This window comes from Amblyomma mixtum, chromosome 3, assembly GCF_055824585.1.
Source record: "Amblyomma mixtum isolate Tamu chromosome 3, ASM5582458v1, whole genome shotgun sequence".
In the NCBI taxonomy this organism is placed as follows: Eukaryota; Metazoa; Arthropoda; class Arachnida; order Ixodida; family Ixodidae; genus Amblyomma; species Amblyomma mixtum.
In genome coordinates, this window is record NC_143014.1 from 218,055,267 (window position 1) to 218,070,046 (window position 14,780).

The following is a 14,780-nucleotide window of genomic DNA, read 5'->3' on the forward strand; positions in this document are numbered from 1 at the left end:
AAATTTGAGCAAAAATTGAGCACCATTTAGATATGCTTGCGCGAAATACCACTGCTAAAATTGGTTATTAATGTTGTGTCTCGTACACTTATCTGCTGAATATGGTAAGCATGGCTTGCGACCTGAGTGCCTCCGATGTTTAAAAAAAAATGGCCAGGTTACTGCATGACACGTGGAGCAACCCAATGTAGCCCATTGAGGCTTCATGGAGTGGAGAATGAAGGCAGCAGTAATTACTTTAAGAATAGAAAACACAGGACCAGGAAGCTGACAGAACACACTGACACTCTGTGCATGAGGGGCATTGTGGAATTGCCTGTCATGTCGTGCAAGATGGAGGTCACACAGACAGATGTTAAGCATGAGTCGATGCAGATACCTTCTGTCATTACGTAGTACTCACTGCAGAACTCAACAAGCACGAAGCAAAGGTAACAGCTGAGCATGGCCAGACTCTTGTGCTTTCCTCCGCAAGCAATCTGGAAGCTCACTTAGAAATCTTTTATGATTTCACTCGACATATACATCATCGCTGCATGTGTCGAGGAAAAGTACATTCCCTTGATGTCAAGTGAAAGTGCACTCACAGGGCCCAGTAACAGCTCACTGAGGTGTTCTGATACATCTACAGGGCACCTCATGAGAAATTCTTAGGCTTCAGAACACTCAGCCCTTGCAGAAATTGTTTCAAAGTTTGTTGCCATAAGGACCTCTTCGTAATAATGACCCTAAAAGGCGAGCCTTCCTTTAGTGCCACAAAAAAAGGCCTAGGACATGGGTCTTTTTTGCTCCTTCATTAGTACCAAAATGTTTGCGAGCGAGATGTTTCGCAGATATGGAATGATTTCACGAAATGTCAAAGAGAAGACTGAAGCTGTTCGAAGCAACACCAGTAACAGCCCCGCCGCGGTGGCTCAGTGGTTACGGCGCTCGGCTGCTGACCCAAAAGATGCGGGTTCGATCCCGGCTGCGGCGGCCGTGTACTGTGCGATGTCAGCGCACGTTAAAGAACCCCAGGTGGTCGAAATTTCTGGAGCCCTTCACTTCGGTGTCCCTCATAGCCTGAGTTGCTTTGGGACGTTAAACCCCAATAACCAAACAAAGCCAGGCAATACCAGTAACAAACACATCACAGCTGTTGAAGAAGCTGAAAGATTCATGCCTTCATCCTTTTTCTACATCAGACACATGAGGGCACTTCGTCTTTCTGGGCCATCATTTTGAAAAGGTTAGCTGGCAGCGGCCTTCGGTTAAATTTCTGCAAAGAGCCCTTTCTGGAAACTTGAGCATCTGTTCCTCGTGAGGCACACTGCAGAGATATTTGAATACCTTAGTGAGCTGCAACCGGCACCTGTGACTGCATTTTCATTGACATCAGATTGTACATTTTCTTGCACATGCTGAGATAATGGACACTATGACTGAAAGCATAAGGTTTGGAAAAAGTATGTTTCCTGATTGCTTGTGGGCAAGTGCTGGGTAACCACCAGTCCAATGGGTACAAGCTTTCTCCTCACCTGGTGCTCGTCTTCTTTAGGGTGAAATGCCTGCCAAATGGTTCGTTGGCCCCACGTTAAGATGAAGAAAATACCTTGTGCCATGGTGCTCTTTGGCCTCAGGTGCCCTGGCGCCATAAAAAATCACAATCATCATCATGCATGTGGGCAAGTGTCCGGCCTTTTTCAGATGTTACCAATGTTCCTTGCTCGCTAAGTTTTGCATTGAGGACTATATAATAAAAGGCATCTGCATCGAATTGTATTTGGCACCCATCCTCACCTACTTTCTATTTGCACAAAATGGTAGACAACGGTAAAGTCTTTCATGCACACAGTGGTGTCCGAGTAAGCGCATTTTGTCTGCTTCTTCCTGACCCTGTGGTTTTTACTGTTTACTGTTATGAGAAATGAATTTTAGGCAGTGAATCATATTGGTTTGGTTCTCAGCAAATAGCTTTTACAAGCGTCTACGAAAGCCGATTGTTTAATAGCGGATGGTTCATATGTATTTGTGAAATTTATAATTGGTGTTGTGTGTCTACTAAATGAGGATTTTTTGATGCTTTTCAGATGAATCCGACATCAATGTTCAGAGGTACAATGTGTGCAGTTTGTCATGAAAATAAAACGTATGTACTTGTACTCACCGAAACACTTACCACTCTTTCATTCTAAGCTGCATTCTTTGTACGTATGCAATACATAATGTGCATGAAAGTCTTGTGTCTCCCCTCTTGTTCTGTGTTTTCTGTCTTAGTTTGCGCTGTTTTTCCACCATGAATTCACACCAACTAGCCCAAATGTCTGCTTTGTACATAATACTCATTTCCTCGGCCTCTGGACTGCTATATCTGCAGTGAACATTCTGGGCAGAAGCTATACACAGACGCATGTGCATGTACTACTGAAAGTACTATCGAGAGCAAAAAATGGCTGAGGCTTAACTTGGTTAAGCCTGGAGAATGCGAAGCATCATCGTGTCGCGTAATTTGGAGGCGCACAACCACAGCGACGGCGCGAGGTGGGCCCCCGTTTCTCCACTGTCGTGACGTCATCGTGTCACGTGGTGTGACGTCATGTATCCCGTGATTTGGAGGCGCACAACCACAGCGACGGCGCGAGGTGGGCCCCCGTTTCTCCACTGTCGTGACGTCATCGTGTCACGTGGTGTGACGTCATGTATCACGTGATTTGGAGGCGCATAACCACGGTGAAGGGCTGAAGTGGTAGCTAAAGTAGTATGCTTCGCATAAAATAACAGACCCCTGCCAGCGCGTGCCGATCCGCCCCAAACTGCATGCGAGCACTGCCTGACGAAGCACTCCAGATGCTGAGACAAGCGCAGTGGCATGCAATGTGTAGCACTCCTCGAGATGGGCGCACACCATTGCGCTGGTCTCGGCACTAGGAGCGCTTCGTCAGGCGGCGCTCGCATGTAGTTTGGTGCGGATCGGCACGCGTTGTGAGGGGTCTGTTATTTTTGCTCTCCATAGTACATAATTACCATGCAGATTATTTCCGTTCTAGATCAGATGACTTACAAGTGAACGGAGGAAGTATGCATACACATTACGGGACCTTTAATAAGAACACAACAGAGGCATTCGTTGTGTAAAAACGATTTCGTTCTCGTGCATAACATAGCGAAACTTTCCGTCACCAAGAATGTGACAACCGTCGGACGGAGTCGCTGTAGTTCATGTTGCGGAAAACCCTCCGGCAACGCATTACCAGCGGGTTTCTCTGTACTGTGGAGCATTCTTTTTACAGTGTGTGCCAGGCGGTGCAGTTCAGTCTACAAAGCAATTTCTGACTGTACATAAAGGGGCCTTGGTGTTGTCCCGTTGGCCCGGTTCCTGTTTTTATGTCCTCCCTTAGCCTCTGTGGCGAATGTCACGAAGCATATAACGGCGCACACATAGGCACCAGGATGTCGTGTGTAGGTCAATGGAAATGGAGCGTACCATTTTCCAGCTGCCTTTGCTTTTTATACGAAACTACCAACTGCGTGCTGCCGAGCATATCACGCGCGAAACGAGAAGGTGAAGTGGATGCAGCGCCGTCACGTTTGAGTGGCAGGGGATTTGGCGCAATGCACGGGCGGCGCTGGGCCTGCCTCTGTGGCACCCGTTTGGATGGCAGACCCAGCACAAGGAAAAGCTTCTGACAAAGAAGCTCCGCCATAAAAACAACAACAACAACAATGGGTGCTTCGAGACCGCTCTAAGCTGATCATGGAAGCCATCTTTCGAGTATGAAACTTTGATGTTCCGGCTCGGAACCTCACTTTTATGAACACCTGCGACTAAGGCTCATTGCTGAAGGCAGAATTGTTTTCATATTCCATAATGCTTGGGCATTCTTATCAATGACGCCAGAAAAGTTGTCACTGAAATAGCATGCATGCTTTGCAGTCTAGCCTTTTGATCTCGTTGTAGTTCTTGTTGGAAGCATTTACACCTCCCCGTATTTTTCCCTGCCTTCTGTATATGGCTTCTGACACCGTGACACGTTACGCAACAGCTTTGAGATTCAACGCATCCGGACGTCAACTGCTGTCGCATTAGAACCGGAGTCGGGGTTGCAATCGCTCTCCCCTGCATTGTTCCTCGCGCTTACTTTAAGACCGGAAAAGGCATTGAGAAAACGGCACCTATAAGTGTAGGTTTTTGTGACCTCTCTAAAGAATCTATGGAGTCAATTACAGGTAGGCAGAAAAGATGGGAGGCAGGTTGTTGGTGTTTTTTTTATATGAAATGAGACAGTATGGCCACAAACTTCGCCTGCATCCGTTCTGTGCAATCTGTGGTGGGTTTTGTGGTGCCGCTTCGTTTAACTGAGACGTGCTCCAGCAACGCACAACACAGCAAGATGTATCGATAAAAAAAATGTGCGCGGATTTATAAACTACATGATGTGGATCTTGTGCGCATAGAAGTCCAGCGTGCAGTCAGAAACAATACCGAGGTCTCGCATTACATGCTCGCATGACTGTTGGTCACAACAGGTGCAATATGCGAAAGTTGGGTCGTCTATTTTTCTTTTGTAAATTTCTATTTTAGTCAGCAGTGTTCAGTATTGGCTTCATGACGAAAGACCAATGCAGCCTTTTATAGTACTAATCTGTGCCATGTAACACAAATATCTTTCAATATTTTATGGTCGCTGTCATAAAACACCAAAAAACAGTTGATAAAGAGTAGAATACCATCGCTAAGAATAAATGAAACAGAAGTGACCTGAGGACGAAACACTGCGCTACATTGCTTGCTACCGCCTACATTCTGGAGGCCTCTCTATTGGCGGTTAGGTAACATTTGTGGTGTGGGTTCGCAGGTTAGCCGCATAAATTATGTCGCAGCGATGCGCACTTCTGAAGAGTCATGTACAGTGCAGATTGAGACAGAGTTAAGCTATATCAAAGGCTTTATGGCAGCAAAATCAGCTGAGATGACTTCTTTTGAAATCCGCTTTAAAGGCCTGGCTCGTGAAGCGGAGAAGGTTTGCATCGCTGAGTGGCATGCGACAAAGCCATGCCGTTTTGAAACGAGAGTTGTCTGAAAGGTTAAAAAAATGAAAGCACCACCAAAGAAAAGTACGAACTCCAGCTAGATTAAGACACCATAGCGTCGTGAATGGGTCACGTTCAGAAAGAATAGAGCTTGGATAAAGTAGAAAATGACATGTAGCGACGCTCCTCGAGTATTCCGGTCGCATCAACCACCAAAGTGTATTCTTCGCCTGCCACGACTGGTTCACTGCTTGAGCGTGCTGCTATGTTTTAACAGGGAGGCAGCTTAATGTATAGATAGGAGGAAAACAAAACGGATTTTGCTGTCGAGATACGAGAACGCAAAGTGCGGCTTCTTTCGCTTGCTTTCCAGTCGGCCCGCGTGAAGGCAACTTCAGAAGCGCAAACTAATTGCAAGTTCTAATGGCTCTTCGCGCTCTTTGGAATTCTCTCAAAGAAAAGGGGCGGAGGGGGGGGGGGGCAGTGTGTGGACGCCAACTGTTGCTAAATATTGCAAAAAAGGGTTGTTGTTTGATGAGCTGGCTTCGCCGGTTTTGTTTTCATTTGTTGTCTGATTCGCCGAGAGCTCACATGATTCCACCTCGTGAAATAGACGTTACAGCCCCCGCGTAGCGTGGGTATGTATTACCGGAGAAGAAGGGGGGCATCATTTTGGTGCTTTTCTACGCAATGCTGTCGCTTTTTCAAAACGAAAATAAAGCGCTCGTATCGCCAATGGACCGCCTGTGACTCGAACGTAGCTTATCGTTTACATTGTTATTTCCTTTAATGTTCACTTAAGGTGTAAATTGGTTTTGAATATCTTTGAAAGCGGAGCGATACGGGGTAGTAATTTTTCAGCTAATATTCCCAGCCAGGTTTATTCTGGAGCTAATTCGCGAGGTTGCAGTTGAAACGAATCACACTTGTGGTAAGCGTATGCACCGCTTGAACATAAAATCCCTGAAGCATAGCGAGCCACACTTGTGCATGGTCTGTGTCACTCCCCCCCAGCCCCCATGCTTTGGACGACAAAAATGCACCTACCCTTGAATAGGTGCAAGCGGGAAGCTATACTATAAATCCTTCAACGGCCATCAACACTGAAGAAGTAACGCCTGCAAAGATCTGTGCTCGCTCTGGACGATCCGTCAATGTCTACTGCTCGCCCGAGGGTGACACCGTCTGGATTACCTATTGAATGACTTTGGCAATAAAAACAAAGGTGATCGATTGCCCTCTGCGAAGATGCCCTCCAGCTACAATTACAGACGAGCCCACTTATAACAAACCCGGCGGTCACGCGGATTGCATTCGTTGTGTCCGATGTTCGTAGTAAGTGGACTTCCTGCAGTGCAGGAAAAATACTAAGTCTGGAAAAAGTGGCATTTACTCCATAGAAACTGCATCATGCGCGTCTATTACGTCAAAGCAGGCCCTACCACGGTACTTTCCAGGCTCTCCAGGGCAGTCCTGTAGTCCTCGCCGAGATCTAATTACTGTCCAAATATGATTTAGGGGCGGGATAAATTAATCGACATTGAAGAATCCACGGCCGCTGGTGGCAGGTCGACCACATTATTCAGATTCCTATCGGTAGGAGAGTGCTCGTCCTTTGCGTACAAATGCTTCGTCAGAGCACAAACCGCGATGTTGTTGTCCGCACGAACGTAGTCATCCCAGGCTACATGCGGCCAACTATGGATCAACAGCACGTTGCACAAATCCCATTGCCCCTTTGCAGCGTTGCACGCTGCCGCGTGGAATTCCGCGCCCTCATGCACGCTTGATGCATAGACTCCGTTTAGGCTTTGCTTTCACACGAAAGCACTTACATTTAATTTCAGTAGCAGATTCCCCGGGCTGCTCCACTTGTAGCGTAACCGAGACTGTGGAGCATGTACTAGTGGTGTGTCCAGTATATGCGCGTGAAAGACTAACGTTGGCCGCTTCCTCGAGGCGCTTAGAAAGCAGGCCACTCTCGGATGGCTTACTGCTATTCTCTTGGCCGCAGTTTTAAAGCAGTCCAGGCAATGCAGGCGTTTTCACGTTTTTTGAGCGACACGGTCTCCGACTCCGGTTGCGATCAATGACACCAAATGTGCGTGTACAGGGTCGTCCACTCTTAGTTAGAATGCGCTAGCGCATGGCCGTGCTCTTTGGAGGGACACTGCGTCCGAAACGGCTGCGCATCGAAGCGAAGTGGCAGGTACCGCGAAGCACCACATCCAGGTACACCTTCTCCTGCCCCACTTTGCTGCGATGAGGGACTGTGCCGCACGCGGTGGCCCTCTGAAGAGTGCGGCCATGAGCGAGCGCATTCTAACTAAGAGTGGACGACCCTGTACATATAGTCATCTCTCTTCTCACCACATCGTCGCCCATCACCAGCCTCTTCTCTTCTTCCTTTTCCCCGGTGCAGAATAGCAGGTCAGATATCTCTTTTTCCGGCCGACCTTTTTGCCCTTTTATTCGTTAAATTTATCTATCTCTCCTCATGCGTCTGATCATGGTGTATTCGACAGCGTCATGTGTCATTCCTCGGCCCATGCAGCGACAAACGTAGCGCAGCGCACGTGCGCAAAGAGTGCATCAGCTGGACTGAATGCTATCGCGCTCTGCCTGCACGTGGTAGCAGCACAAAAGTTGAAGCCAACTGTGCAGGCGACGCGTAGCACGTGACCGGCATGGCAAGCAAGGCATTCAAACTTTTAAACTCGGTGCCCTAGCTGATCCACAGCCATGCACATTAGCTTCACTTTCGACTCTGCCGCTGTCTCGCGCCCAACGCGATCCCGCTTCCATTTGGGATGAGTCACCCTGCCAGCGCACACGCAAGTAACGATTGACCTTACATGCCATCGGCATAGGCTTTGCAGGCGGTTACGTAGATTTTCAGTGCCACCGTTTTCTTGCTTTTCTTGGTCTACATGTACTTTTCTGCTGGCATCGCGGTGACTGAGAGACGCTGTTCGGTCTCGGCGCTAAGCGGGAAGCGCGAGTTTTTCAGATACTGGGGAGAGTTTACTGTGCCTTCTTGTTCTCTATAAACGATCGAGTGGCGCGGCCACAGTTGTGGCCGCGCCACTCTGAGAAGCAAGATTTTGCTACTCATTGCAAGACCATTCCCATCAACATGTTCACAACAGTAGCTTACAATTATCTACAGCTCCCTACAATTAAAAGGGATGTCCAAGAAAGCTGGACTTGAAAAAAAGGGAATAACCATAACATGCATGGTGCAACCGCCTGTCTCATGCATGAAACGCCACTATGAACAAAAAGCTTCTTTTAATATGAATATATGATGACATGTCTCGGTAGTAATATTAAATTGCGTCTCCTTTTCGTGCAAGAAACGCTGTGCAGAAGTTCACTGAAGCAAGAACAACATAACAATATTTTTTCGAATTTCCTAGGCGAATATCGTGGTACATATAGCGGCATCTTTAGCGACATGCATTAATACGAACCAGAAGAATAAGTTTATTACACCTAAAGTGGCTTCAGATAACCTGCTTTATCGGGAAGCTGTCAAGAATGGCGAGTTGTTTAAAAATGAGGCACTTTTGGTAAGAACAGCAGTAGGAAATTGAACTCTATATGCTGAGCATGCCTTTTAGAGGATTGGTTCTTTCAAGCGAGGAAATGCTCTCTTCGAGCGCCACATACCGTTGCTCCAGAAACTCCCATGATAGAGTCCTTCGGAGGGGCGAAAAAGCGGCGCGAGCCAGAAGCAAAGCGAAACTAAACATCACGAAAAGTCTACCCTAGCAACGCCGCTACAAGGTCCAGGCAATGAGGAATAAAAAGGGAACGATGATAGCTGTCAGGGCTAAAGGCGAATAAATAAGCCCCAGAAAAATAACAATGGGGCACCGAACGCCCGGTGGCGTTCCAAGGCCACTTCAGTGAGGCAGGAACAGCTCGCCCAGAGAGTTCATTGAATCAAAGAGACCGAAAGTTTAAAAAAATTGAGGCTGGCAACCAGGTTCCCAGGAGGCAAAAGGCTCCCAATGGCAGGTCAGACAGTCGCCACACGCCCGGAAATTGGAGCAAAACTCTGTGCACAAGAAAGGAACGCGCTGACATGCGGACTCTCATTACAACCGTGCAGCCGCAGGGCGCATGGCTTTAAAACCGCGAGAAGTGCGGTTAGATGGCCGCTCCTTGCCAAGGCGGGTTCGTTTTGTTTCGGTACTGTTTCGCAAGCGCATGTTAGTGGTCGCTTGATGTTTAACTTTTGACGTCTGTGGCACTTCGGCTGCGGAGAACGAACAAAGTACTGCGTCCCTAGACCGGTATAACTAAAGAGCTCTTTACTCGGCTTTACATAATTTCTATTTGCTGCCATGCCGTCTGAAGAATCCCGTCTATAGCAGAAGCACGGTGCCTTGGGAATCAGTCTAGCATGGCAAAAACAATAAATCTTAAAATAATACAAGGAGAATAGCGGTAATATTTCTTCAGTAGAAGGTGTACTATTTTGTGCGAGTTCTTTACATTTCTGCAATGTCTATGTGCTCCCATGAAATTCCCTCGAAGCAAGATGACGAACCTTCGACTAGTGCATCCCTTCATTTTGAAGCTACGTACTCACAAACCCCAGTGATGAGGTAGGATGTGGCTCCGCGCGTTTATTTTATCGCACTAATCAAATCGCAGCTTGTCTGCAGAAATTATATTGTTATTGCCAACGCATACAATGAGGCTTTGGACCATTGCCACAATTACTAAGACATACTGAATTTCTCTACGTAGGAAAAGCGGGAAAGCAAAGTTAAAGCACACATCTGTTTTGACAGGCATTCACAATGGAGCACTTCAATTGTATATGCATGCATCTTTATTCATATCTTTTTCACAACCCCAGTATTTACCCAATTAAACTGCTGTCGCCTTGTAAAAATAATTCGGGGCACTAAATTTTGTGAAGTAGAAGTAGCTATCTCCTAAATGCTGCACCGACCGCGGTGACTCGGTAGCTTTGGCTTTCGGCTGCTGGTCGTGAGGTAGCGGGTTCGATTACTTGTGCTCGACCGATCGTGAGGAGCTATGTTACACCTTTTCTTTCTTTTCCTCTTTAACTGGCTCGTGAACGGGCCGTCTTCTGTACTGATGCAAGCATTCAAACTACTAGTGGAGATTCATATCTCCGACGCTATTCACAACAGGAGAATGTTGATGGCTGAAAGGTAAAACAGCTGGGATGGAGGGTTTGGACCCATTTATTTGTAACAAAGCGTGAATAAATTTACATGGTGATGGAAAAGTCGATGAAGAAGTAAAACTCAATGTTTCAAAAGCGCGACATAGTGGCGCGATGGGGGTTTCCCTGAAATGCAAAATAACGCAGAGGAATTTGTTTTCAATGTAATAAAATTATTGCAAAAATAGTTGCGTTTTCTAGTGAAAGATGGTGCTTCGGTTGAGTCAGCAATTTTATGATGATGGTGACGACGATGTGGCTTTTCTCTTCGGAACGGCTGGCCACAGTTCGTGCGTCCTAGCCGGTAGTTGCATTAATGCAAAAAACCAAGAAAAGACGGAAGGTCGAGCCATATTTAGTTCCTATCTTGCCTTTACTACAGTCAAGCCTTCGTGACGGATACGACGTCAGCGCTGTACCCGGATCCTAGCTTGGATGGATGGATGGATGGATGGACGGACGGACGGACGGACGGACGGACGGACGGACGGACGGACGGACGGACGGACGGACGGACGGACGGACGGACGGACGGACGGATGGATGGATGGATGGATGGAAGATAGCAGCGCCCCCTTTTAAACGTGGTGGTGGCAGTGGACACCATGCTCGACTTTTTTTTAAATATTTGTTTAACGTCGCTTTAAATCGGTCTATAAATTCAGTTTTTAATCCTACACTTATAACCTTACTTCACCTTTCTGTTTTGAACCCACAATCTTCCGATTGCTTTCCTTCACATGACTATTGTTAGCTATAAACTATACGGCCTCAGGGAGAGTGACTGTGCCTGCATCGACATCTTGATGGATACCATCACATTCGAGTATAAGATGTTGAACTGTTTCCACATATTTACCGCACACTGCACATGTGTCATCTTCGTTAAATTTCTTTTGTAGCTGCGTGTTCTAAGACACCCTAATCTAGCTTCAAAGAGTAGGACACTGCCTCTTGGGTTATATTAGAACAATTCTTTCGATCTGCCTTTTCCAGTATCCATATATCCACAAGTATCCACAAGAAGCGCACTATGCTTCTTGTCCATTGAATTCATCCAATTTTTACCTTCCGCGCATTCTGCCTGTCGTTTAATGCTCCTTATTTCTCCATCCTTGTGTCCTGCATACTTTCTGGTTAGTTTCCTAGTCATTTTACGCCATTGTGAGGGATCGTTCTTTCTGTATAACTATTTAAAGACCTTAGCTGCCCACCTGTTATCGTTCAATTTCCACAGTCGTTCTTCATGCTGTATTTTGATAAAGCACTACAGCTACATTGTTAAAACCACAAACTTTCATTATTAAAAAAACGCCATGACTTTCTAGTTTGAGAAAACGCATCATGCTACTGTGTCTAGTTTTGGAGTAATAGAATGTTTCCTTTTTCTCTGACTTTTGGAATCACCCTGTTTTTCGTCGCCGCAAAACTTGCACGTTTCGCTCTCTACTGCTAGGTAGCGAACATTCGCGGCGAAAGGGTGAAGGGCTGTCAATGAAGATACTGCGAAAAAAAAAACGACTAAAATTTAAGAGGGATGTTCCACCGAGGGTTCTAGTGTTCTCTTCGTCGTTAGCAATATTTTTTCGCCATAGCAACTCAGATCTTCATTTAGAAGTGTAGAAAAATGCGACAAAGCGACAAGAGGAGCATAATAGCTTTGGGCTCGTTTGTTCTCATTTCAAATCGCTCGTCTTTATGCAGCTCTAAACCAACGTATTGATTCCTGTTCGGGGAAAAATAAGTTCATAAATGGCGGAGCTGGGATCACAGCCTACGGGGGCACAGCGCAGAGCATTATCTCTTTACCCCTTTAAATTGACATAGAGTTTCTAGTATGAAGAAGAAAAAAACGTTCAGGACGAAGTTTGGAAAAGGACATCAGCGTCGCTGTTCATGAGTGATCACATTTCGCGTTCGACATACGTTGATAAAGAATGAGCATAGTTCACCGTGTATACGGAACTAAATAACCACGAGGGTTGTCGCAGTATAAGCGCTATTCGATCTGTGCCATCCGCTATCGGTACCGGCCTGAAATATGTACACATTGTACGCTTTGTACACATTGTACACGTCTTTCCGTTAGGAAAGATGTACACATTGTAAGCTTTTCATAAAGCCGGATCCGTTGCTATGAAAGTAATCGCGATCTCCTTTGCACGACGCAGTACTTCTACCGTAAACCAAATAGCAATATAGTGAAACGCTTTCCGACCACTCAGGCTAATGGTTGGTTGGTTTATGGGGTTTAACGTCCCAAAGCGACTAAGGCTATGAGAGACGCCGTAGTGGAGGGCTCCGGAAATTTCGACCACCTGGGGTTCTTTAACGTGCACTAACATCGCACAGTACACGGGCCTCTAGAATTTCTCCTCCAAAGAAATTCCAGCCGCCGCGGCCGGGATCGAACCCGCGTCTTTTGGGTCAGCAGCCGAGCACCATAACAACTGAGCCACCACGGCGGCTTACTCAGGCTAATGCGCTCCACTGATACGCGGCAAGTGACCGCTGCCGTATTACTCTATTACTCGAAAATTTCGCTCCACACAACTAGAAGATGAATCAAACAACGCTTCTATTGTCGTTTGCCACCAGATTGTGACAGAATAGTCTCCTAGGTTGAAACACCATTTTACTGCCGGATTTACCAAGCGTTTTTAGCAGCTACCAACTATGAACAGTTGTATCATGTGAGGGTTCATGCACTTCAGACTTAAGTACATGGGCTGGATGAGCAGCTTACCCTCTAGGGCCAGTATACTGACTGGGCGGGTAAAATCGAGCATAGCAATTTATCATATTGCAGCGGGTCGAATTCCAATGGTCTAAAACGAAATTGTCGCTCACTACACATAACAGAAAAGAGTTTTCAGCTCCTAGGGCTTTCATACTAGTTATAGGTGCTGCGCATTACCTATCCTTGTTGTAGAGTAACTGATCAATGGGTTAACATTCATACTGCAACAAACACACTGGGTCACACGAGAGAACTACAGTGCACAAGCGCAACACTTCTACTAAACGCTTTAATGGCATGCATATATTTAACCCCTTTTGTCTAATGCTGTTCTCTCTCGTGTCCCCGTGTGTTTGTTGAGCTATGGGTGTCAACACTGAGTACTCACTAACCTGAACGCTCACACTGCACAGTTATTCATAGTAGTGGTAGTGGTCCATGGTATTCGCTGCCTTGGTAACGGCGCATGTGTAGTAGTGGCCTTCTGCAGGCACAGCGAAATACGCTTCTGCTTGCCTAGTGTAGCTTTCGCTACAAAATGCGGAGCGCTGATGGATGCTCAATTAGATTTTTCTCGATCCGAGAGACCGCACCAAAAAGTATTTCATTTCTTTTGCGCAACGTTGAAGTACCTCTAATAACTACATTCTTCCCAAATAAACTATGGCAGTATAAGGCTGACCACACGAAACACTGCGGACTGTTGAAACAACCACGTCGTATTCCAGCTTAAGAGACTAGATTCGTATATTCCTGGAGGGAGGGAAATAACAATTGAAGGACAAGCAGGGGTTCAAAAGAGTCCTGGTTGGATACCCGACACTAGTGGAAGGAAAAAAACGATGAAAACTGCGCGAGAGCTGAAATGTAGGCAGAATGCAAACTACGGACGGAGGAAACGGGACGCTGTCACGACCTGGCACGCAAGCACTATGCAAGTGTTGGTACGCTTCTAGGGCGTCATACTGGTAAACAGGCATTTAAGTAAAGCACCTTAAATGCTGTAAAAGTAGTATGCCAGATGTGGCGGTACTGAAATTTTGCGCTACAGGGAGCGGTCCAAATGAGGTTTCCGCTCGCGGCGCATCAGGACCTCTTGTGCCAGTGCTCGCCCCCGGGGAAAACTTCACCCTGAAGAAAAAAGGTGAAAGAAAAAAAAGTGAAGAAAAAAAAACACGAAGGAAGAACCTTTTTTTCTTCTTTCCAGCGACAAAAAGTCTCAGTGAGCAGCATCGGTCGCGAGGCCAAACAGAGCACTGAAAACCAGCTTTGACTCGCTGGATGTTGCATAGCGTGTCATCTTTCGCGAAGCTTTTGGTAAGCTTCAAGAAACTGTACCTACCATCGACGCGAGGGGTATTTCTGTCGTAACATTTCTTTCGATTTTGCGTAAAGAACAGAATTTGATATCCCCAAATCGAATTTTAGCAGGGCTGAAATATAAAGTAAAGAAATGCAGACCGCACAACAAACCACATAGTTGATTAGTGCATTACTAAATCAATGCAAACAGCATCCATATTGTAGAACACCATCCATACTGTAGAGCTTTTTTATGGCTAAACATAGTACCGCACATAAAAGGAAGGCTTGTTTGAACACCCTACAGAATTATAGGAGACTCAATGCAGAACGAGCCAGAAATACTGCATCAAGTTTGTTTATTTAAAAAAAATATATTGTGTACATTTATTGTTCTGAGCAAAACAATACTAAAAATATTTCTTTCTGCCAGGATCGGTCTTGTTCTTAGTGCCTGTGTCTAGTTGAATAACCAGTGGAACGTGAAATTATATAAGGAAGGTCGACACTGAAGCGCCC